The sequence below is a fragment of the Loxodonta africana genome, chromosome 22 (genome assembly GCF_030014295.1).
Source record: "Loxodonta africana isolate mLoxAfr1 chromosome 22, mLoxAfr1.hap2, whole genome shotgun sequence".
NCBI classification, from domain to species: domain Eukaryota; kingdom Metazoa; phylum Chordata; class Mammalia; order Proboscidea; family Elephantidae; genus Loxodonta; species Loxodonta africana.
Window position 1 is genome coordinate 15,569,095 of NC_087363.1, and position 25,880 is coordinate 15,594,974.

At 46.4% G+C, this 25,880-nt stretch overlaps 1 protein-coding gene across 13 annotated transcripts in view; it reads left to right on the plus strand.

Annotated features, from left to right (window-relative positions):
* The window catches only part of ARHGEF3 (Rho guanine nucleotide exchange factor 3), a 353,777-nt gene that overhangs the window by 54,749 nt on the left and 273,148 nt on the right, over positions 1 to 25,880 (plus strand). For 2 of the 13 annotated variants that reach the window (XM_064274352.1, XM_023547607.2), the window contains exon 1: positions 19,451 to 19,594. The exons of 10 other annotated variants lie outside the window; for them this stretch is intronic. The gene's annotated coding sequence lies outside the window, so the exon portion shown is untranslated. Of the gene's footprint in view, positions 1 to 6,773; positions 7,101 to 19,450; positions 19,595 to 25,880 lie in introns of those variants that run through there. One more of the 13 variants, XM_023547606.2, reaches the window with a different exon arrangement.

Consider the following 25,880-nt stretch of genomic DNA (forward strand, 5'->3'; position numbering starts at 1 on the left):
GATAGAGGTGTTATATGGGCCGTACCTAACAACTATTGGGAAGGAGAAGTCTTTGTAATAAATGCTGTCTCACCTTAATACAGAAACAAGCCACATGCAAGTACAGCTCTCACTTTTTCTTGGTTCTGTTTGTTTTTTTAAGACTTTCAAATAAGGTTGAGTCTCCAGGCTAAGTGAAGACATTTCAGAGAAAGCCCCCGACTTTTTTTTGGCGTCTCTCCCTCTTTTCTAATAGGCCCAGCCCAAGTTTAGCTAGAGCGCACTTGACATAAGGAGGTCAGTACCCTGCTCATGACCTACAGGGAGACAACAAGAGCTCTAGAGATTAGAGGATGTCATGGTGGGAGGGGATTTTTGGAGAGTGACAGGTCCCTGGGCATTATGTGTGTGCACCTACATATGTATGGGTGTTGTCTCGAGGTGCCAGAATCCGTGTCAGAGGTGACACCCAGAAACGAAACCTGTGCTGGTTTGGAGAAGCCATGGTGGAAAAGATCTAATGGTGTTTCTAGTTGCAGGAGTGGATTTGGAGACCTCCTACTCAAAGTTTCTCTCTTTCCAGAGAAGGAAAATGTTTTGGTTTAAATTAAAGTCAAGGAAATCTGTCTCGAGTGTCTGCTCGGTGCCAGGCATTGTGTTGGCTGCTGTGAATGGCACAAGCTGGCACTTGTGAACCTTGTTTCCAGAAGGGATGCAGACCTAAACAAGTCATTCCTCAGGTGATGAGCATGGGAACTACAGAGCTGTGGAACTTTGGGGTGGACCTAACATTTCCTGGGGGAGGCACCAGGCAGAGAATGGAAGTATATATGAGGGGTAGCCAGGTAAAGAGCAAGTCATGCAGGTGAAATGGCATGTGCAAAGGCCCTGAGGCCAGAGGGAACATGACTTGCTGGAAGAAAAGACAGCAGCTCAGTGTGGCTGGATCATGAAACATGACAGGAGGCTGGTAGGCATCTGGGCCAGGTGGGCGGGGCCCTAGGAACCTTGGTAGTAAGGAGCTTAGGCTCTGTCCTAAGGATCCTATGAGGCCACTGAAGCATTTAAGCTAGGGAAGTGACCTCTGGCTGGAGTGGAAAGGGACTTGGAAGGAGAACAATCTCAGGGCTAAGAGACCAGCTAGAGGTGTTGTACCCACCCAGGATAGAGATGATAGAAGTAATACATGCCTGTTGAGAATTAGTGGCTATATGGCTGGGCTATCACTGGAGAGAGGTAGAAATAATGGAAAATATCTGGTGACAGAGTTGAGATTGGATCTGAAGACTGAAGGAATCCATCCATCCGTCCGTCCGTCCGTCCACCCCCCCCATCCATCCACCCCACCAATGTTTGTTGAGCTCTTTCTGGGTGCCTGGGTCTCTGTTAGGGTTGGGGAATACAGCGGTGAATGAAACAGTAACAGTGGTCCTGTCTTGATGGAGCTTACCTTCTGATGGGGAAGACAGACTATAAACAGACAAATGTGTGAAGTGATGTTAGCTGGAAATGCATGCTGTGAGAAGAAATAGAGTGAAGAGTTGGAAGGTAAGGGGATGGAATTTTAGATAGGGAGGTGTTACAGATTGAATCGTATCCCCCAAATATGTGTGTTGTAAGTCCTAACCCCTATGCCTGTGGTTATAATCCCATTTGGGAGTTGGTTGTCTTTGTTAGTGAGATAGGATTAGTGTACGGTGTGTCTTAAATCAGTCTCTTCTGGGATATAAAAGAGATTAAACAAGCAACCCAGCGAGCAGAGATGGGGACAATAGATGTCACACCACATGCGGGTCACCAAGGAACCGAGAAGCAGAAGTTGAAAAGAGATGAGGACCTTCCCCTAGAGCCTTTCCCTAGAGCTGGCGCCCTGAATTCAGACTTCTGGCCTCCTCACCTATGAGAGGAAACCCTGGTGGCGTACTAGTTAAGAGCTATGGCTGCCAACCAAAGAGTCGGTAGTTCAAATCCACCAGCCACTCCTTGAAAACCCTATGGGGCAGTTCTACTCTGTCCTATAGGATTGCTATGAGTTAAAATTGACCCTACGGCATTGGGTTTGGTTTTTGCTTTTAACCTGTGAGAGAATAAACTGTTTGTTAAAGCCATCCACTTGTGGTATTTCTGTCATAGCAGCACTAGGTAACTAAGAGAGGAGGGCAGGGAGAGCTTTTTTTTTTTTTTTTGAGAGCCAATGTAAATACATGATGAGGAGACTCTTGTGTGATAGATCAGTCTGGTCAGCTCTGTCACTGACGGGTTGCAGCTTGAAAGATGGTTCTCTTCTCCCTGTGCTGGCAAAATCAGTTTTTTTAAGCCTTCATGGTGAGAAGTAGATCTGGGCTCACAGAGATTGCACTAACGCCACAGCTCCCCAGGTAGTCTCAGGAGATGGGTTCCCAGTCAGCAGAGATGGTTGAGCCAGGGCAAGGTAAGCCCCTAATTGACGGGGGCCTATGTTTGGCTGCTAACTAAAAGGTCCTTTGACTCAGTTCTGTAAGGTTGTTGTGAGTTGGAATTGACTCGACGTCAGTGGGTTTGGGTTTTTTTGGTTTTATGTTTGGTTAGGGGGCAGTGGTGGTAGAATTCTCGCCTTCCATGCGGGAGACCCAGGTTCTCTCGTTAGCCAGTGCACCTCATGGTGCGGCCTCTGTCAGTGAAGGCTTGCACATTGTGGCACAGTCTTTAAGAGCTCAGCTACTAACCACAAGGTCAGCAGTTTGAATCCATTAGCCTCTCCTTGGAAACTCTATGGGGCAGTTCTATTCTGTCCTGTAGGATTGCTATGAGTCAAAGTCGACTCGATGGCAACAGGTATGATGCTGAACAGGTTTCAGTGGAATTTCCAGTCTAAGACAGACGAAGAAGAAAGGCCTGGAGATCTACCTGTGGAAATAAGCCAGTAAACACCATACAGATCATAATGGTCCCAAGCACAAACCATCCTGGGGATGGCGCAGGACCAGGCAGCGTTTCATTCCATTGTGCATTGGGTTGTCATGACTTGGGAGTCAACTCAATAGCACCTAACAACAACAACAAATGTTTGGTTAGAACTATGTGCTTCAAGCATTCTACCAAAATCCAAGTGGGCAGAGAAGAAGGAACATGGCAGAATGCGAAAAGGAATGTGCTGTAGAATAACCATTTATTTCAGGCAGATCACTGTCATATTTGTCTTTTTGTTTTTTGGAAGTGGAAAAGTTATTGTTAATAGCTTCTTTTATTAATGTTGATTAATATCATAACATCACCCTATTAGTTCTAATCATTTTTCAGGTCATTTTATTTTTTTGGTGGCGGGGGAGGATTTTAGGCATGTGTAATCATGACATCTGCAAGTTAATAAAATTTGCCTCCACTTTCATTCCAGTTGATTTAACGTTCTTTTCTCTTGTTTAATTGAATTGGCACATGCTTCCTGAATAACACCAATAATTAAGTAATTCCTTGCTTCTGACTTCAGCAGGAATGCTCTGTTTCCCCACGAAGCATGGTGCCCATTTTCCTTTTGAGCCATGTATATCATAAAACCGCTTCCCTCTGTTCCTGTTTGGCTAAGAAATGTTTTAAAAAGTCAGGAATAAATGTTGGAATTTGACAGAATTAGTATCTAAGGGAACATATATATATATATATATAGTTTTTTCTTTTGACTATTAATGAGATTAATATATATTGATAAACCATTAAAAAAAAAAAGAAACATTGCCATTGAATGGATTCCCACTCATAGCAACCCTAGAGGACAGAGTACAACTGCCCCATAGGGTTTCCAAGGGTGTAATCTTTACGGAAGCAGACTGCCACGTTGTTCTTCCATGGAGCAGCTTGTGGGTTCGAACTGCTGACCTTTCAGTTAGCAGCCAAGTACTTTAACCACTGTGCCACCAGGGCTTCTAATGTTGATCCATTCTTGCATTCCTAGGGTGAACCACATTTGTTTGTGATCTGTTTCTTTTAATAAAAATATTTCCAGCGATTGGCCATTTAAAAAATATTTTGTGTTTTTGGTGACAGTTTATGCAGATTAAGTTCCCATTTAGCAACACAAATTATTCATTGACATTGATTATGTTTTTCACAATGTGTCAACATTCTCATTAATTCCTTTCTGGTTGTTTGGTTTCTAGTAATCTAGTTTCCTTGCCCCCTTACCTTCTCAGCCTTCCTTTAGATATTAATTTAAATTAGTCCTCCATAAAGATGCAGTTGTTTTAATTGTGGCTTAGAGTACTGCCAACAGGGTAGCTTTGCTTCCATTTGAGAAGCTGGAGCTAGAGGGATGAACAATTCATTCATTCAGTAGGCCAACGTACGTTTATTGAATGCTCAGGATGTACAAAACACTACTGGGTAAAGAGCTTGTGGTTCTAGGCAGTGGTTCCATTTGTCTTTTTTTGTTGCTGTTGTTATTGTTGTCACAAGTGACAGAAACACAATTCAGTTTGAATTAAGCAGCACAGGGAATTTAATGGCTCATGTATATGGACGGTCTTAGAGTAGATGGCTTCAGGCATGGCTGGATCCACGGACTCAGTGTCCTTAGGCCTTGGTCTCACCCTTTCCCTCTCTTGGCTGTGCTTTCTTCTGTGTTGGCTTCATTCCCAGGAAGACTTGCTCTGTGTGATACCTCGCAGCAGCTCCTGGCTAATATCCTCCTACAGCTGCCCAGTGGAGGGAGAGCTTATTGTTAGCACTTGTCCTGACACAAGTTCCCAAGTGGACTCAGATTTGTCTGGCTTGGGCTTCCTGCTTTGTCCTAAACTCAGGGGGGGTTTAGGTCAGCCTCATCTAGACTCATGGACTGAGTGTGGGGGGGAGGGTGGTCCTGGTGGGAAGGCAGGCAACTGTTATGCACAGACAGGGAATTAGATGCTGGGTGGGCAGAATCACCAGGTGTTCATGCCATCTGGGTCACTGACCCCCTTTCTTCTGTGGTGTTCATTGTCCTTTTTCACAGGTGAGAGTGGAGATTGCACGGGGCTATGATTGTTGACCCAAGTCGAGGGCTCAGCAAGTCAGTGACGGGATTCCAAGCCTCCCTCTGGAGTTCTCGGCCTGGCTTGTTCAGCTGAGCTCTGCATGAAAACAGGAGTGGAGAGTTAATGCATTAGCTGGGCGCCTGGAGGGAGCAGGGAAGCCTGCCCTATTGTGTCTGGTTGTTAAAGCACAGGGGTTTCCCTGGCTCCTCCTCACACCCCACCACCCCCTAACCCCCCGAGGCCCACTGATGTCCCTTAGTCACCACACATGTTATGAACATAGTAATTCACCTTGGCGCTTCTGTGCCATTACCTGTTCATAAAGGGTCTCATAAAGGGTATCTCTGATGGGGTGTTTGATAATTTACATGGAGTATTAGAGTAGCAAAGTTTTAATTTGTCAGCGTCTTGCCTAGTCTAAAGATATTTGTCATCTCTTCAAATCCTTTTTCCATTTAGGCTTTGTTGTTGTGTGCCATTGAGTTGATTCTGACTCATAGTGACCCTATATGACAGAGTAGAACTGCCCCATGGGGTTTTCTAGGCTGTAATCTTTACTGGAGCAGATCACCAGGCCTTTCTGCCATGAAATAGCTGGGTGAGTTTGAACTGTCAACATTTTGATTAGCAGCTGAGTGCTTAACTGTTGTGCCACCAGGGCTCCATTTTTAGTCTTTGTTGACGTGTAAATACAACAGCATGTGGGCCACCTGAAGGACGAAGCTCAGTAAGTTCCTACATGTGTGTACACCTCCCAGCTCAAGGTGTAGCACTTATCCCAACCTGTGTCACTCTCCCCCATTTTGGCTTCTTTCCTAGCCTCCCTCTTCATTCCCTCTGCTCCTTGCTCCTTGTTCCCTCCCAAGGAGCACAGGTGTGATAAGAGCTGTGACTTCCTTGCCTGCTGTTGTTTGGCCTCGGGTCACACCTAGGAACTCCCCTGGGTACACAGACCTGGATCCAGGGGCCACTTTAGAAACCTGCTTCTGAAAACTTGTGCTGGGAAGGGAGGGGGAAGCCACTGGCCATGAGGAGAAACACCCACTTGCTCCAGACATCTGGGTGCCTGTCCTCCAACCCTGCTGTGAAGCTCTGTTGTTCTCCTGCTTCTGGTTGCAGATGAGGAAGCCGAGGTCCAGAGAGAGAAGGAATTTGTCAGAGGTCATCAGCTGATAGAGGCTTGAGGCTGGGTAGACTGCCACCCACTGTGGTCCTTCCCACTCTGTGCCTTAATTGATGAACTCGACTTTGCTCTTCTATCATTTTATGATACTTCTTTTTTTTTCCCCCCTCTGGAAAATCTGAAATTCTGTGAGAGATGGCACATAGAGTAGGAAGAATGTAGATGCTAGAATCTAACATTCACGAGTTCAAATTCCTGCTGTTTTTATGACGTTGGGCAAGGACTTTAATTCCCTGAAGCTCGGTGTCCTCATCTGTAAGCTGGGAATAATATTAGCACCGACCTCACAGGCTGCTTGAGAGGGTTACAAGAAATGGTACCTGTCACATGCTCGGCACACTGTCTGGTGCCTGCTGCATACGTGGTAAATTACAGCAGCCCTTTGTATATTTGAAAAGCCAAGTACAGATAGTCCATCATTTACGACGGAGATCAGTTCTGACCACTCCGTCGTAAGTTGCTTCTGATGTAGGTTGAAAACTCTTTTTTTTTTTTTTTAGTTTTCATTATTATGCCTTTTATTATCAATATCTTTATAAATCTGATCTTTATGTGTTTTGGGGGGATGGAAACATTACATATAAACTTACAGATATGACATCAGCACATTTACCCACTGCAACCTTGTATGTAGTACATATTACTAACAATAAGCTGGACAAAAAAAAAAGGTTAGTTGTAAGTGCAGTTTGTTGTAACTCAAATACATCGTAAGTCAGGAACTTCCTGTCATAGTGTTTCTTGGGGCGGGGGCATGTGACGAACTACATAAAAATAAGTTGACAAATATCACAACCTCCCTAGAAATGTGAACACGTTCTCATAACTTCGATTTCATAATTCTGAATTAGCCTATTAATTAATGATAGTGTGGAATTTAAGAACACAGCCTCAGGAGCAGGACTGCCTTGGTTCAAATTCTGACTGTACCACTTAGCAGCTGTGTGACTGTGGTAAGTTTCTTAACCTCTCTGTGCTATAGTTTCCTTACATGTAAAAGGGGGCTATTAAAGGGTGTTTCTGAGGATTAAATGAGAAATGCGTATAACACACCTTGTAGCTCAGGACTTGGTAAATACGTAGTCGGTGTGCCTGTGTTCAGTGTGAGCAAGTATTATTATAGGAGTTCCTGGGTGGCTCAAACAGTTAAGTGTTCAGCTACTGACCAAAAAGATGGTGGTTCAAACCCACCCAGAGGTGCCTCCGAAGAAAGGTGTGGTGGCAGTCCCCTTCCAGAAGTTCATGACCTTGAAGACCCCGTGGAGGACAGTTTATTGTGCCAACGGGGTCGCCGTGAGTTGGAATCGACCGGACAGCTAGTGGTTTGGTCTTCATTGTTTTTATTACCAAGAAATGGGTCTGTGTTTCTCTTTGCTCCTTGAACGCCTTGATCCGTATTTGCCTTGGTTTTCCCAGCTCTGACTGTGGCGTGTGCCGCGTCACTGAAAGTTATTCCCGTACTTGCGTGTCCTCCCGTTTCTGTTAGTAATGGGAGTCGTGTGAGAAGGCTGGTGTTGCACCCGCATCGGCACCAGCTTTCTTTAGAAGCTACAGAGAGTCGGCTCTTGGAGAAATGTGAATGGGCCACTCTCCTGGGTCCAGCGCTTTGTACGCTGGGGACAATGTGTGGCTTTCACGAGTGACTCATTCTTGGGCAGCAGTGACCACACCATGGGAAAGAGGAAGAGAGTTAAACCCAACATGTACCAAGAGGGCATCTCGGTCGTTGGGTGACAGGAGCCGATGAGGGCAGGGACAGTCTGTTTCTCCAAAGACCAAGGAGTCAGCTCACCCAGCAGTGGGTCAAGTTGTGCAACAGAAAGGATGTGAGAAAATAAAAGGCGCTAGCCTGGTGGGCTTGGCCTTTTTATTTTGGAAAAAACACTCCTTTCAGCTCTAAATTGGCCCCTTGAGCTGCAGAGAGCAGTACCAGTTCACCCACATTTAATTAGAAACTGGGTTAGCGGTCCTTTCTCTTTCTTTCCTGGGTGTTGGACCCTGTCCAGGCGCTGGTACAGTAACGGCCATTTACGGAGTCCTGGCTGTCTGGGGGCTGCAGTCAGCTTTGGGTAAATAGACATCCCCTCAGCCCCTCCCCGCCAGCGCTCTCCGAATGCGAATGCGGTTTGCCAGCTCCACAGGGAATGTGTGTGCTTCTCTTAACTTGCCTAAGGACCAGCCTCCTTTGTTTGTCCACGTTTCCTCCACTATTTGCGAACCACTTCAACACGTCCTCATCTTTAGATTTTTGTTTTCCTCTTCAGTGGTGATTCCCCTCTCCTGGGTGAAATTAGATGGATTTCCTTTTGCCTGGTGACTTCCCTGAATGAGTGTGTGTGTGTGTGTGTGTGTGTGTGTGTGTGTGTGTGTATGCGCGCCTCCCTCCTGCCTCCCCCAGGCCTCACTGTGCCTTGTTTCTGGGCTGGGATCTGGCGAACAGTAACACAGTGACTTCCTTGTCTGCCTGGTTCCCACCAGCTGATGAGCAAGGTCATTTTCAAACTCCTGACACCTGCTTATCAAAACTACCAGCTGCGCTCCACAAATATGGTCCCTCCCCACACCAGGGGAAAGGGGGAGATAATAAACCAGGGAGGGACCAGGAGCAAGATAGGGCAGGACTTTGAAGGCGTGGGTGGGTATTTGATTTGACAACTGGGCTCTGGTTTATGAACCCAGCACCACTGTAATGCCCCAGTATAATGGTAGGGCTGGGTGTTGGAGGGGTCTTTTACATAGATAATAAAACATTACGTAACTTGATCCCCTTTCTGTTGTTGCAAGTAACATTACTTTTTGGAAAGCAGTTGTAATCATCAGTCTGCCTCTTAGCATTTGAAAGTGCTCTGATTTCAGAGGCTGTCTGTATCATGAAGTACATCAGTTAGATTGGACAGTGGGATTTTACTGCAGGTAAGGATGTGTGTGCATGGGTGTGGGTCCCATCAAGGGTCCTCACAGAGACTGTCTGCTCTGTGAACTCCCCGTGGAGCCTGAGAATTGACTGGGTGGGTGCTCTCCCATGTGGTCTCAGGAGGTGTGCTTTTAAGGGCAGCTGTTTTAGTCCCTGGGTGGTGCAAACAGTTAAGCGGTCAGCTGCTAAATGAAAGGTTGAAGGTTTGAATCCAACCAGAGGTGCCTTGGAAGAAAGGCCTGGCGATCACGGCCCTTGAAAACTCTATGGAGCAGTTCTGCTCTGTACTCGCGGAGTCGCTATGAGTTGGAATCAGCTTGATGGCAACTGGAGGTTTGATCTTAGTCTTTGAGAGCTGGCCACCTGTAGAGTGGAAATCAGAGTTTGTCATGGCCAGAGTTGATCGGGGGTTGGTGGCAAAAGACCCTTCTCACCACTGAGCACGTTGTGGTCTTGAAAATGGGACAAGGGTGGTGAAATATCTGGGGCTTTAGGCAGGAACAGATCGAATTCTGAGGGGTCTGCAGTGTATATAATTCAGGGGCCTCTTTAAGAAAAAGAATTAAAAAATATTATTTTGCAAATTTTACAAAAACACTAGAGCATAGGGACCCCTTGCTAAGGCCTTCATTACTTTCCTGCGTATTCATATGGGGCTGTAGCAAAACACGCAGAGACATGTGGTGAGGAGAAGCCTAGAGGTGGGAAAGTCAGAGGCTCCCCCCGCCCCCCCCACCCAGGCCAGATTAGAAACAGGTGCTCCCGTGTCTCTGTGAGCAAAGCAGCAACGTCTTTATAGATGTTTGCACTTCAGAAATATTGTCTTTGCTAGTGCTATAGGGAAGAAAATAGGGTTGAAAAAATATACTTCGCAAAAATCACAGAGTTTAAAAAGAAATCTCAAAACTCTCTGGCTGGAGTCTCTGGATCTGTGGTGGTTGGTAAAGGGGAGCAAGGGGATCCCTATGGGGTGGCTACAAAATTTTGTCACTTGTGAACCCTTTATTGAAATCTGGATCTGTGTTGAAACAGAAAAAGTGTCTAGACCAGGTGTTAACTTTTTTTCTGTAAAGGGCCTGATAGTAAATATTTTAGGCTTTGAGGGCTATGAGGTCTCTGTCCAACTGCTCAGCTCTTGTTGGAGGGCTAAAGCAGCCATAGACAATGTGTAAATGAATGGACGTGACTGTATTCCAATAAAACTTTGTGAGCAGAACCAGGCAGAGGGCCACATTTGGCCCTCCACTGTCATTTGCTGACCTCTGCTTTATACAGTTAGTAATTTCAGGTTGTTTGGTAGACTTTTCCTAAAAATAATTTGCAAGTTTTATCAATTTTAACTTTTATAAGTCTAATTTTTCTTATAGGCTATTAATTTATGTTTATTTTAAAAAAGCTTAAAGAAGTTCAGAAAAGCATAAAGAGGAAATAAAAATCACTTAAAATTCTACCAGTCGTTAATAAGCACTGCTAATCAGTGAATGTTGCAGGACATTTCCTTTTTGCGTTGGCATGCATACGTATGCACACTGTTGCCTGCTTCCTCCAGATTATGGGCCCAGGTGGTGATGAGGAGTAGTGATGGAAGTGGTGTAGTTTATGGGGAGGGTGCTGGAGTGGCTAAGGTGGTGGACTGTGGACTGTGGTGTCAGAGTCCTGGGTGTGAAGCCTAGTTCTGTCTGAGCTGGGAGACCTTGGGCAAGTTGCTTAACCTAACCTGTTAAATGGAGGTAATCATCCTACCCATGTTCCATGAGGTCCTTGTGAGGACTAAATAACACACGAGGGTTCCATTCATGGCTGGGCACAGAAGAATGCATGGTGGCCATGGTTACTATTATTGTGGCAGTTTTTGTAGAAGTGGTAGTGGTTCCTGGGTGTTGAGGCAGGTCACAGAGCTGATGCCCTGCCCTGTAGACCTAGTGCATGCTCTGCCCCACCCATCCTGTCACCAGGAGGAACGGCAGGGTACCAGCCCCGTCAGGTGCCCTCAGAATGCATGTGCCTTTCACGGGCAGTCCATGAGGGGGTCTACAGCCTCAGTAGGCTAGTCTGGTGGCCAGTCTGAGATATCGCCCTCCCACTCAACCAGACCCACTGCTTCTCTTTACTGTCCCCTCGTCCCCCAGGCAAGTCCGAGGCAAGCATTTGGGGGGTGATGATGACAGTGTGGGACCTGCAGTTGATAAAGCACTTTCTCAAACATTGTCTCTTTGTTCCCCAGTGTACTCCGGGAAGGCCAGAGTGGTCATCCCCCACGTACAGGTGAGGGAACTTTGGTGAGGAGACCAAAGTCCAAGGTCACACAGCAGGTACATAAAGGATAGTGTTAGGACACCTTTCTTTCTTATGACAAAGCCTCATCTGCCGCCATTGCTTTGGTTTGGACCAGGTTTCTCAGCCTCAGCGCTGTTGACATTTTGGTCTGGGTAATTCTTTGTTGTAGGGCCTGCCCTGTGCACTGTAGGATATTTAGCAGCATCCTTGGCCTCTACCCGTTAGATACCAATAGCAGGCCTCCCCACCCAGTTGTGACAATCAAAAATGTCTCCAGATATTGCCAGATGTCCCTGCAGGGGCAAAATCGCCCTGATTGAGAACAACTGGTTTAGAGGAAGGGTGATTTGCATGCAGGTAGGTGGGGCTGAGAGCCACACCACATCAGACTTGAATTGCTGTCCTGCTTGTGCCTATCACCTGCACAGCTCCACGTGGGAAGCCTTCAGGGAGCTCACCATTAAAAAAAAAATGTGAGAGGCTAGGTCAAGTGCTCAGAACCATTCATGGAAGTTCCAGGTGGCTTAACTTTACCTCTTTATACCGAATATGTTTTTGTTTTCATCAGCTGTGCTTGTGTTTCTTCATGAGGCTGCGTGTCTCCCAGCTTCACTGAGTATGACACACTGATCCCAGCTCCCCGATTTTCCATGGTGTCTGTCTGAATGTCATCACAGTATACAGTGAGGTATCCGGTAACTAGGGAGAGGTCTAGAGACATGCTTGCTGATGTGAGATCCTGCTTTAGGTCTGCTTTGAAGTTTCCTTTTGGTCTTCCTCCTGATCCCCTTGTCACCTGTTAGCACCCTTGCCTTTGGCTTGTTTCCTTCTTCATATTTGCGGCTTCTGACCTGTCCTTTCTAAGCTTGTTGGAGTGTGTGTAAATTAAGAGTAGACCGTGAGTGAGGGCCCAAACATCTCTTCCTTACAGTAAAGTATCTTTTGTGAAACAACCTACATTTATTCTTCATGAGAACGCCCTGTTACTCAGAAAGCCTGTCATGAACTCCGGGGTCGTCTGGTCCCACGTCTTCCAGGAGGCAGACGCCTTTCTGTGAATGTGCCCAAAGACAATGCGGCATTCTGCACGAGGGTATTTCACACACCTGAGGCTGGCTGGTAAGGCACAGGTCACAGGTGCTCAAAGTTTATGCCCAAAATCCTCCAACCATGCATCAAGGAGAGCTCATGGGATTTTGTGTGTATCAGCAGTGCACAGCGAGGGGTGCAACGCAAATAAAGCTCCCCTGAGAGTTTAACAATGAGCGAGAGTATGGAAGAGAGTGTGTGTCGCTGAGTTTTAAGCATCAAAGGCACATGTGCTGTGCTGTCTGCCTGTTGGAAGGAGACAGGGAGCTCTGTGGTTAAAAGCCGGGCTCAGGAGTCAGCTGCTTAAGTTCCGATTCCTGCTTCACCACTTGGTGCAGTGTGACCTTGCTCAAGGTCATGACCTTGCCATGCTTCAGTGTATCAGTCAGGGTTTCCAGAGAGACGGAACCAATAGGATATATGTGCGTGTAAGTTTATATATATGTGTATATAAATGTATTATATACATATGTATATATATGGATTACACTTCAACATAAAGAAAAAAATCCTCACAACTGGACCTATAAGCAACATCATGAGAAACAGAGAAAGTATTGTAGTTGTAAAGAATTTCATTTTACTTGAATCCACAATCAACACCCATGGGGTAGCAGTCAAGAAATCAAACGAGGTGAGGTACTGTTTTGGGCAAATCTGCTGCAAAAGGCCTCTTTAAAGTGTTAAAAAGCAAAGATGTCACCTTGAGGACTAAGGTCTGCCTGATCCAAGTCATGGTATTTTCAGTTGCCTCATATGCATGCAAAAGCTGGACAGTGAGCAAGGGAGACCGAAGAAGAATTGACGCCTTTGAATTGTGGTGTTGGTGAAGAATATTGAATACACCATGGACTGCCAAAAGAACAAACAAATCTGTCTTGGAAGAAGTGCAGCCAGAATGCTTCTTAGAAAAGCAAGGGTGGCGAGACTTTGTCTCGCATGTGTTGGACATGTTATCACGAGGGTCCATCCTTGGAGAAGGACATCATGCTTGGTAAAGTAGAGGGGTCAGTGAAGAAGAGGAAGACCCTCAATGAGATGGATTAACACAGTGGCTGCAATAGTGGGCTTAAACGTAGCAGTGATTGTGAGGATGGCGCAGGACTGAACCATGTTTCATTGTGTTGCGTGCGAGGTTGCTGTAAGTCGGAACCCACTTGATGCCACCTAACAACAACAACATGTACATACACACATGCACAGAGAGAGAGAGATGAATTTAAGGAATTAGCACACAAGATTCTGGGATCTGGCTAGTCCTAAATTGTGTACAACAGGCCAGCAGAGTGGAACACACACCCAGGTAGGATTTCTGTGTGCAAGTCTTGAGGCAGAATTCCCTAGTCTCTGGGAAACGTTAATTTTTGCTCTTAAGGCTTGCAAGTGATTGGTTGAGACCCACCCACATTATCAGTCTTCTTTACTGAAAGTCAACTAATTATAAATGTTAATCACAAAGTTCCTTTATAACAGCATCTGGACTAGTGCTTTAGCAAGCAGCTGAGTACCACGGCCTCGTCAAGGTGACACAGAACATTAGCCATCACACTGGGTTTCAGCATCTCTAAAATAAGGATGGTGATGATCATACCAATGCCTGGCACAGAGTGTTATTGTCGTTGTTAGTTGCCATTGAGTTGGCTCCAAGTCATGATGACCTGATGTGTAACAGAATAGAATGTTGCCTGGTCCTGTGCCATCTTCATGATCATGGGTATGTTCGAGCCCATCATTGCTACTGTCATGCCCGTCCATTTCATTGAGGGTTTTCCTTGTGTTTGCTGACCATCTGCTTTACCAGAGATGACGTCCACTTCTAGTGATTTATCTTCCTGTCCACAGTAAGCGAGCTGAAGTCTTAATGCCCTTGCTTAAAGGAGCATCCTGACTGTATTTCTTGTAAGACTGATTTGTTCCTTCTTCAGCAGTCCACGGCATATTTGGTGTTCTCCACCAGCTCCGCAGTTGGAATGGCACAGAGCCCGTGGCCAGTGAGTGTTTGCTGTCATGCTGCTGTCGTCACTACTGTTGAGATGGTTTGAGAACTGACTTTTATTCCATTCCTGTGCCTCTTGGCTGGGGCTGTTCATTTAAAGAGATGTGGAGCCAAGTCCCACCTTCCCTCCCGAGAGTTTCGCCACACTGACTCACACTGAGTTTGCCGAGGCCCTTCTCTGCACACACTCCATGTGCCTCTCCCTGTGGTGCGGCTAGCTTTTTTGTTAAATCTCCTTCAGCGACTTGGCAGGCCCACGGGCCGCCTGCACACCCGGCCTGGTCCAGCAGGATGATAAAACCCAGATGTGGTACCTCCGAACCCCGCCCGCCTCTGACCTCACCATTACGGCTCCCAAACACGCGTCCCTGCCTGAGGGGCTAAGGGCCGGGGGCCGGGGGTCCTGGGAGGCAGCCCACACAGGGGCCAGAGGGTCTGGGGAGAGAGCATTTAACCAGCTCTGGGTCCCCGGGGTGGTTAGCGTTGGAATTGCTCACAGACTGGTGCCCAGGCCCCCAGCTTCGTGAGTCTCCCTAATGGACTCTTTGTACTAGTTCTTGTGAAATATTTTGACTTCAGAATGCATCCGTGAGCATTCCAGCTGAAGTAAAAAGTGAGAAATGTAAACTATGTGTTAAAGAAAAAAGAAAGCCAGTTTGAATCGAACATACGGCCAGGAGTCCCAAACTTAAGTGCCGAAGGAACCAGCTCAGTAATGAAAATGACAGCAGCAGCTTGGGGGTGACTCCACAGCTCACCCCTCCCTTCCAAGTTCCTGCCTCCTGTCCGGAGTATGGGTCCATGGTGGTCAGATCTGCCCATTTTCCAAGAGGACCCAGGAAGCGAGATTTTTATGTAAAATCAGCTAATTCTCATGAGGACTCTTCAGAGATAGAAATGTTGGCAACTAATTTAAAAAAAAAAAAAATTTTTTTTTTCAAATACGTCCTTGGGTGGAACCGAAAAGCCACCAGTTTCAAGAGGCTTGAGGATGCTATGATTGTGGCCTTGGGTTTTACAGACGAGGAAACTAAGGCCCTGAGAGAAGGGACTTGTCCATGATGCTGGATCTGAGTCCACATCTCCAAGAATCCCATTCCAGGACTTTTTTTTCCCCCCAAATTCCACTCAGACTGTGTGTTTCTGTTTGGCTTCCAAGAGAGCCGTTAAGTGGGGTTTTATTGGCAGGTGTCAGGGTCATCCCAGTACCACATGGAGCTGGCGGGGTGACCGCAGAAGGAACGTGGTCGCCTCAGGGATGCTCACGCGTTCCCAGAACGACTGTTGTTGGCAGGTCACCTCCTTGGATTAATCACCCCAGAGAGCCAGGGATTTAAGTTTGCTGAAGTTTGATTTGTTCTAGGAAAGCACACCACCCAGGGTAGCTCGACAGAAACTTTCTGCCTGGAGATCTATACAGTTTAAATCATTTTGGAGATCTTAGTGGAGCACAAAATAGGCTAGGAAAATTCTCGTGATGTCAGGCTCATTTAGCCTTGTCCCTTGGCCAGAAAAGACCAGGCTGGCCCTGGACCAGGGCATCGAGCCCCAGCTGCCCAGTGGAGCAGCTCTAGCTGGGATACTGTAGGTGGGGAGTCCCTGGTTGGTGCAAACAGTTAATGCGCTCAGCTGCTAACCGAAAAGTTGGAGGTTCAAGTTCACCGACAGGCACCTCGGAAGAAAGACATGGCAATCTACGTCTGAAAAACCAGGCATTGAAAAGCCTATGGAGCACGGTTTTCCTCTGATGCGCATGGGGCTGCCATGGGTAGGAATCAGTGCGATGGCATCTGGTTCACCTTAGGTGATGAGAAATTTGCCTTAGCTGAATTTTTAAATGGTTGGTCTGACCAAATGACAGCCTGATCAAGGGACTCAGAAGTGAATGTTTCCTGTTAAGCAGGAGGGGAAGGGAAGGGCATGGTGCTTGTGTTCTCATGTGCTGCTCAGTCTCTGCATAGAAAGGAGAGGACTTCTAGTTTTGCAAGTTGTTGCGGCGTGAACCCCAAACACCCCAGCCAATCTCTTGAAGAAAACTGAACAAGATCCAGGAGCAGCCTTCAGGCCCAGGAAGGATGACTCATTGAGCCGCAAAGTTCCCAGAACACACCCATGCTGGGCCAGCTAGGAAGAGTCTAAAAACAAAACAAAACAAAAAAACCCAGTTGCCGGTAACTCCATGCATGTCAGAGTTGAACAGTGCTCCAGCAAGTTTTCAGTGACTGATTTTTTGGAAGCAGATTACCAGGCCTGTCTTCTGAGGTGCCTCTGGGTAGATTCGAACTGCCGACTTTTTGGCTAGCAGCCAAGCACTTAACCACTCTGCCACCAGGACTAAGAGAGGAGGTAGAAGTGGAGGGGTGGGGTGGGGTGGTGCTGGAGAAGCCTCAAATTTTGAAAAACAAAGTGTCACAGGCAAGGAAAAGCGTCATTCCCTGTGGGCAACTAGATGATTTTAAAAGTAAGAGTTTCTGCAGAAAACCCTGCTGGCTGCCTCTTTTCATCTGGAAGACCAAGTAGTAACTCCCCAAGCCAGATCTTGGGATAAACACCTGCGTTGGAGGTGCTGGGTGGCCGTGCTGGGTGGCCGCAGTTCCTCCAGGGTGGCTGGAAATGTCCTGGAACCAGTGCGTTCTGGCCCTGGACAGCGGGAACAACTGGTTTTTCAGGCTGTTGAGAAAGAAAGCTTGTGATTTTTGTGGCTGGAGTATGGCGTTATCAACCCCCCCACACCACTCAGAAGGTTCCAGAACAAACCTAGAGCTCATGTGAATCAGCACTTTATTAACTTTCTTATGGACAAATAGCATACATGCAGAAAAATAAACAAATAACCATACAGCTCGCTGGGTTTTCACATACTGAACACACCTTTGCAATCAGTACCCAGATCAAGCAGGACCAGAGCCCTGGAAGTAACCCTGTGCTTCCCTCCAGGCACGAGGGTAACTGCTATCCTGACTTCTAACTTTATGTACATGAAAAACCAGTTACCAGCTGCTATGCTGTCATTTCCAACTCGTGGTCACCCCATGTATGTCAGAGTAGAACTCTGCTCCATAGGATTTTTTAAAAATTTTATTTTGTTATTGGTGGTGTTGAGAATACATATAGACAAATATACGCCAATTCAGCAATGTCTACACATACACTTCAGGGACACTGATTACATTCTTCGAGTTGTGCAACCATCCTCACCCTCCTTTTCTGAGTTGTGAAACTCCCTGCCCCCAAGCTTCCTATCTGATCTTTTTACTTGTGACTTGCTGTTGTCAATTTGATCCCATATAGATGTTCTTAAAAGCGCAGAATGCCCAAGGCAGACATTCTTTACTAGCTCAGCTAAACTGTTGTTTGGTTTTAAGAAGACTTCAGGGGATATTTTTGGTTTAAGGTTTAAAGATTATCTCAGGGCAGTAGTTTCAGGGATTCTTCTAGCTTCCATGGCTCCAGAAAGTCTAGAATCTATGAAAAATTTAAAATCTGTTCTGCATTTTCCCCCTTTTGGTCAAAGATTCTTCTATAGAATTCATTCTATAGACTCTTTGATCAAAATGTTCAGTAATGGTAACTGGGCACCATTTAGTTCTGGTGTCGTGGCAAAGGAGGCAGTTGTTCATGGAGGCAACTAGCCACCATAGGGTTTCCAATGGCTGATTTTTGGAAGTAAGTCACCAGGCCAGAAATCACACATTATGCTGAATCAGTGGGGGTTTTTTGTGTGTGTGATTTAGGTGGAAGTTTACAGTGAAAGTTAGTTTCTCATTCAAAGATTAATACAGAAATTGTTTCCTGGCATTGGCTGCAGTCCGCATTTTGTCAGCACTCTCCCCCTTTCCCTTTCCACCCCAGGTTCCCTGTGTCCATTTGTCCAGTTTTCCTGTCCCCTCCCACCTTCTCTCCTTTGTTCCCGGGCGGGTGTTGCCCATTTGATCTCGTATACTTGACTTGATCGATGAATCAGTGACTTTGAGCTTCAATACTCCTAAGTAGGAGTGTGCCATAAAGTGTGGAAAAGCTCAACCAGGGAGAGTTCTCTGAGTGTCAGGAGAAGGATTCCTGTGGCAGTCAGGGTTTGGAGGAGATTTTTGTTCGTTCGTTGGCTCGAACGGGGATGGATCTCCGGGCGTCTCCCTGAGAGTAGGTGACATGAGAAAGTGTGGCTGCTTTCTGGGGGGGCAAGTGCCATCTGAGGCAGGCAGTTCATGGAACTAGTGACTGTGCTGGTGACCTGTATGTCATGTAATACACGATCATTTTCTTTTTATTGTGGTAAAAATTTACATAACAAAACATTTGCCACTTCAGCAATTTTTTGCATGTATAATTCGGTGACGTTGATAACGTTCTTCATATTGTACACTCTTTCCCAGTTATTCCACTGCCATTAACAGAAACTCAGGGCCGGCTAAGCAATAACCTCCTTTTCTCTCTCCTTCCTACCCCTGGTAACCACTAAGAATCTTTGGTCTCTATGTATTTATATATTTGATTACTCTCTTTCTTTGTATATATGGAGCCCTGATAGCGCAATTGTTAAGCGCTCAGCTGCCAACCAAAAGGTCAGCAGTTGAAATCCGCCAGTGACTCCTTGGCAGAAAAGACCTGGAGATCTGCTCCTGTAAGGATTACAGTCTAGAAAACCCTGTGGGGCAGTTCTATTTTGTCCAGTGGGGTCACTATGAGTCAGAATCGACTCGATGGCACAGAGCAACAGCTACCAAAACCAAATCAAGCCCACTGCCGTCGAGTTGATTCCGACTCACAGCGACCCTAGATGAGTGTGAGCATATTTGGCTGTTTTACATAAGTGAAATCATACAGTATTTGTCTTTTTGTGACTGATTTTTTTCACTCAGCATAATGGTTTCAAGGCTTATCCATGTGTGGCAAGCATCAGGCCTTCATTTGTCTTTATGGCTGCTGTGACCGTTTTCTTACAGGCCTGATTGTTCAGGAAGTATTAAAAGCTGAGAGCTGCCTGGTGGGGGTGGGTCCTGGATTGGAGCCAGGGAGAAAAGCCATGTGTCGTTACTGATAGAAATCTGATCATCCTCGGATGCCGCCTGTCAGCATGTGGGCTGTTTTCTGATGGCCCCGATGATGGCCGTCCACAGTGTGGGCCAGAGGATGCAACTTCGCCTAATCAGCTACTTGTCTCTTGGCTGAAGGTATGAGGTTTCTTTCAGGGAAGCCATTAGCCACTTTGAGTGCTTGTTTAAAAAACAACTGAAGTCCGCCTTGTCGGTGTGGTGGTTGACAGATACCTCACTGGTCCCTGACACCAACAGCTGGGAGCTCCCCTGGCGGGTGTGGGCATAGCTTGGCTTCTCAGTGTTTTGTTCTCATGTTACTTTACTGTGTGGCTAGGGTGGTTTCTATATATATGCTTGCTTTGTGTGGCTCAGAGGGGCAAGGGAAGTGGTGGATCCTGTTAAAAGTGGTTCCTGTTTATTCAGTTTTCATTCAACATTATTAAGTACCAATTGTGTGCCAGGTGCTAGGGATGGCTTTATTTATGGTTATCAAGATAATCAGCCTTTATTCATAAGGTTACAGGTAAGGTTTGAAGCCAATATTTTGTGTAGGTCTCTCCTGATGTGGGCTTATGAGGAGCCGTGGTGGTGCAGTGGTTGAGTGTTCAGTTGCTAACCAAAAGGTCAGCAGTTCGCTCCTTGGGAGAAAGTTGTGGCAGTCAGCTTCCATAAAGATATACAGCCTTGAAAACCCTCTGGGGCAGCTCTACTCTGTCCTCTATAGAGTTGCTGTTAGTTGGAATCGACCCAACAGCAATGCGGGTTTGGATATCCCTGGCTGGTGGAAATGGTTAACATGCTTGGCCACTAACCAAAAGGTTGGAGGTTTGAGGCCGCCCAGATATACCTGGAAGAAAGTCCTGGCAATCTACTTCTGAGAAACCAGCCATTGAAAACCCTGTAGAGCACAATCCTACTCTGACACACATGAGGTTTCCATGAATCAGAATCAACTCAACGGCAGCTGGTTCATTAATACCTTTGACGTAGGATTGTTATGATAGTTGCGATTAAATATTCAATAACGGCTTGCTGTTATTCCTTCTCTTTGGTTATTCCTGGATGCTCCCATCTCCCAAATCCTGAAGCCACACGCGCTTCCCTTTAGAGTTGCCCGAGAAAGATCAGAGGTAGGATCTATTTTGTCAAACAGTGAAGCATAAAATTTTGTCCTTGGAGTCTACATTTCAGGAAGGACCAGGCCCCCCTGTGGATTTTAAGGGAACATTTTATAAAGAGGAGGTCCCTTTGTGTGCCCCCATTTACTTCAAGGCCTGCAGGGACGGTACTATTATCTAGGTGTGTGATGAAGTCTCTGCTTGGATGGGCTGGGGTAACAGTGATGTGTTGTTGGGGTCACCGCACACGGGAGGCGGTCTCTTAAAGGAGATCTGTGGGCTGAGATGATGCTGCCTCTCTTACATTAGAACAGTCTGTTTATGAGGCTGACCCTGGCCAGGCATCAGCCATCCAAAGGCGCAGGGGGAGCAATGGAAGGGACCAGGAGGAAAACCCGCTGCCAGTCCAGACAAGCCGCCAAAGGAGTCCAGGAAGGAAGAGCTGAGGCGTTGCCTTTTCCCTTGCCAAGTTTTTGTCCCCTACAAATGTGTAAACATTATCAGGGCGGATCCCTTAGAAAATGAATTGGCTAAAAACTCCGTTAGTAAGTGGCTCCAGACAGTCATTACCTCCCTGTGTGTTTATTTATTTATTTATTTAATTGTGGTAACTACAGACATTTGCCATTTCAACATTCTTCCACTGTACCATTCAGTGACATTCATTGTGTTTATCATGTTGTTCAGCCATCACCATTGTTTATTCTCAAGTGCTTTGTCACTCTTAACAGAAGCTGGGTCTTGTAACCAGTTGAATGACAAGGACATTCTGCTGGGGCAGTCAGGGGCCTACGCGAGTGGACTGGACACCTTTCTGCAGGCCCCCCAGAACTTTGGGGTTCCGTGGTCCGTATTCCATCTAGTCTGTTAGAACAGGTGGCGGCTTGAGTGTCTCCCTCCCTGATGGTAAGCTCCTTGAGGGCAGGGATCAGGGTCAATGTCACCACGTGTATTAGTTTACTATTGCTACTGTAATGACCACAAATGTCGTGGTTTGTCTTAGTTACCTAGTGCTGCCATGACAGAAACACCACAAGCAAATGGCTTTAGCAAAGAGAAATTTATTTTCTCACAGACTAGTAGGTTACATTACAAGTCCAAACTCAGGGCATCAGCTCCAGGGGAAGGCTTTCTGTCTCTTTGGGCTCTGGAGGAAGGTCATTGTCCTCAATCTTCCCCTGGTTGAGGAGCTTCTTAGGCACAGGGACCTGTGTCCAAAGGATGTGCTCTGCTCCTGGTGCTGCCTTCTTGGTGGTATGAGGTCACCACTCTCTGCCAGCTTCCCTTTCATCTCTTGAGAGATAAAAGGTGGTGCAGTCCACACCCCAGGGAAACTCCCTTTACATTGGATCTGAGTAAGAGTGGTGTTAGAATCCCACCCTAATCCTAAAATTATAATCACAAAATGGAAGACAACCACAGAGTGCTGGGAATCATGGCCTAACCAAGTTAATACACATTTTTGGGGGGACACAGTTCAATCCATGACAGGCTTCAAACTGCACACACTTATGATGGCACAAGGGCAGTGTCTGACCTCCCCTAACTACACCAGGGGGAAGGAGAATCAAAATCAACAGCCTGAGGCTGATTCCTGTGAGGTGGAGGTCAGATCAGCTTCCTCTCTCAGCCATCTTTACCAGTGACACCAACTGTTCCTCTCGCGGCAATCTCTGCTTCTCTGCTGAGTTCAATAATTCATTGCAGTGGCCACACACAACTCACTAACAATACTCATGATTATGGGGCTTATTAGGGAAGTGATGCGTTACAGTTCAGCCTCAGGATACAGGTCTTCCATCAGGACAGCCTCTTTTCAGTTGTGCTCAGAGGCACACTTCTGTCTGGCCCTGCTCAGGCAAGTTACAAAGCTGTTTTAGCCCCTGCCAGTAAGGCCCTGGAGGCACCCCAGGCACTCAGCTTTCTTGCTTTGTGGGCTGGGAAGCCCAGTGCTTGGTCTCTCCTGCCACTGCTTCTCACCATCTTCAGGGCTACAGCTTGCTCTATCGGTCTCCTGGTTCCAGGAGCTTCTCAGCACAGAGATTCTGGGTCCAAAGGATGTGCTTTCCACTCCTGGCTGTTATTCCTTGGTGGTAGTGGAATTTTCTCTTTCCTGCCTCTGGGGTGGCTCATTTCAAGCCCAGTGGGATAGAAAAACTGGCCAATCCCCTTGGTGGGCCACAGTTACCCTATCACACAGTCCCACCCATGGCTAGAAAGGCCACACAAAAGTGAGCCACTGTACTCCAGTTCTGGAGGGCCAAAGTCTAACTGGGCTAAAGTCAGTTGTCAGCAGGGCTGGTTCCTCCTGGAGGCTCTAGGGGAGAATCCCTTTCCGTGCCTTTTCCAGCTGCTGGAGGCTGCTCACGGTCCTGGGCTCCTGGCCCCTTCCTTGCATCAGAAGAGCCTCTGCATTCATTGTCACGTCTCTTGCTACTCCTCTGGTCCTCCTGGTCCCTCTTTTAGGGACCCCCCACCCCCACCACAGATAATCAAGATAGTCTCCCCACATTAATGTCCTTTACTTAGTCACATCTGCAAAGGCCCTTTCGCTGTGTCTGTGTATTAATTTCCTAGGACCACTGTGACAAATTACCACAAACTGTAGGCTTGCCATGAGTTGGAATTGACTCCATGGCAGTAGGTTTGGGTTTTTTGTTTGTTTGTTTGTTATATGGCTGAAAACAATGGAAATTTATTGTCTCACAGTTCTGGAGGCTAGAGGTCTGAATTCAGAGTTTTGGCAGGGCCATGCTCTCTCCGTAGGCTCCAGGGAAAGACCCTTCCTTCCCAGCTTGTGGCAGCCCCAGGCATTTCTGGCTCTTGGGAGCATCACTCCCATCTCTGGCTTGTCTGTACACGGCCATTATCCTGGCTTGTCTCTCTGTCTCTGGGTCCTTCTCATCTTTTTATAAGGACACCAGTCACATTGGGCTAGGGCCCTTTCTGCTCCAGTATGGCCTCATGTTAACTGCTTACATCTGCAAAGACCCAGTTTCCCAATAAGGTCACATTTACAGGTCCCAAGGATTAGGGCTCTAACATGTCTTTTTGGGGGATGCAGTTCAGCCCATTGCTCACTTGAGGGAACATATTCACATCTTCTGGAGAGTAGGACTCGGACATCTTTGGGGAAGGGCACTATTCAGCCTATCACAGCGACACGTTCCCTGTAGTGCTGCTCTCACAGCCTGCGATGCCTGGCTGCCTGGGGTCAGAGCCTGACTGCCACTCGCCAGCGTTGTTCCGTCGTCGGTAAGTTATTAAGCTTTCTCCTCATCTTTTGTGGGGATAATGATAGACCTTCCCCTTCTTGTGAGGCTTAATTAAAATAATGTATGTGAAGTGCTTGGAACAGTGCCTGGCACACAGTAAGCCCGCTCTGAGTATTATCCGTCGCCCCATCGTTATTTTATTCGTCACAAGCCCTCACAGTGTTGGGCTGCATGGCTGCCGTTACTGCCTTCCTCTTCACCAGCGCTCAGAAAGTGTTTGCACGCATATTCCGTTTCCAGTCTGCTGGTTCTCACTGTTCACAGTTAAGAAAGACAACGCTTTCCTCTAGTCCTTAAGTAAAAAAAAAAATTTTTTTTTTAATTTAAGAATCTTCACTTTAAGTTTTAGGATTTAAGACAAGACTAGTTCACCTTTTGTGGACAAACATTTCCTATCCCTTTGCAGACAGATGCATAAAGGGCGTTGAAAGGTAGGAAGTTAGGTTACACCTCAGTAACTAAGTGGCCTCCATCCTGTGGGCTACAATTTGAGTCTTTTTTTCAGTCTCTCATTCTCTTTGGGAGCCTTTGTCTTTAGGTTCACATGGTGGCTGTTTGTCTACCTCCCTCACGCCCACGTTCTAGAAGGAAGGGGGAAGTAGAAGGGAGTCAATACTTGTATCAAGAAAGACAAGGCCCTGGGAATCGCCAGCAGATACCTGCCAGAACTCAGGTGTGTTGTCTTAGAGTTGCTGGGAGGTATGGAAAGGTGAGAGTGTATACGTGCAGCTGGGAACATTTCAGATTCTGTTAGTGAGAACAAAACATTGCGTCAGCGTTTGTCACGATTCCCTAGAGAAACTGGCTGGCGCAGGTCCCCAAGGAATCTGAACAAGAGGGCTCCCTGTTTATTTTAGCGTTACTTGTAACGGTGAAAAACTGTAAGCACCCAAAATGTCCATCAGCCAGAGAATGCACAAATAAATTGCAATTGTATCTGTACAGTGAAATACTATAGAGCAGTTAACTACCTGCATGTATCAACGTGGAGAAATGTCAAAAATATAAAACAATGAGTTGTTGTTAGGTGCTGCCGCATAGGTTCTGACTCATAGTGACCCTATGCATAACAGAAGGAAACACTGCACGAGCCATCCTCACAATTGTTGTTATGCTTGAGCCCGTTGTTGCAGCCACTGTGTCAGTCCATCTCATTGAGGGTCTTCCTCTTTTTTGATGACCCCCTTATTTACCAAGGATGATGTCCTTCTCCAGGAACTGATCCCTCTTGATAACGTGTCCAAAGTATGTGAGACGTAGTCTCGCCATCCTTGCTTCTAAGGGGCCTACCTTCTGGTTGTACTTCTTCCAAGACAGATTTGTTCATTCTTTTGGCAGTCTATGGTATAATTAGTCAGTATTAAAGCATCAACTCTTCTTTGGTCTTCCTTACTCATTGCCCAGCTTTCGCATGCATATGAGGTGATAGAAAACACCTTGGCTTGGGTCAGGCACACCTTAGTCTTCAAGGTGACATCCTTGCTTTTTAACACTTTAAAGAAGCCTTTTGCAGCAGATTTGCCCAATACAATGACTTGTTTGATTTCTTGACTGCTGCTTCCATGGGTGCCAATTGTGGATCCAAGTAAAATGAAATCCCTGACAACTTCAATCTTTTCCCTGTTTATCAGGATGTTGTTTATTGGTCCAGTTATGAGGATTTTTGTTTTCTTTATGTTGAGGTGTAATCCATGCTGAAAGCTGCGGTCTTTGCTCTTTATCAGTAAGTGTTTTAAGTCCTCCACACTTTCAGCAAGTAAGGTTGTGTCATCTGCATAACACAAGTTGTTATTGAGTCTTCCTCCAATCCTGATGTCCTGTTCTTCTTCATATAGTCCAAAGATGAAGAAATTGAGGATTTTTACTCATTTCTGCGGTCTGAAATTGATCAAACATGCAATTGGGATGCATTGATAGTTACTGATGATTGGAATGTGAAAGCTGGAAACAAAGAAGAAGGATCAATTGTTGGAAAATATGGCCTCGGTGATAGAAACAATGCCAGAGATTGCAAGATAGAATTTTGCA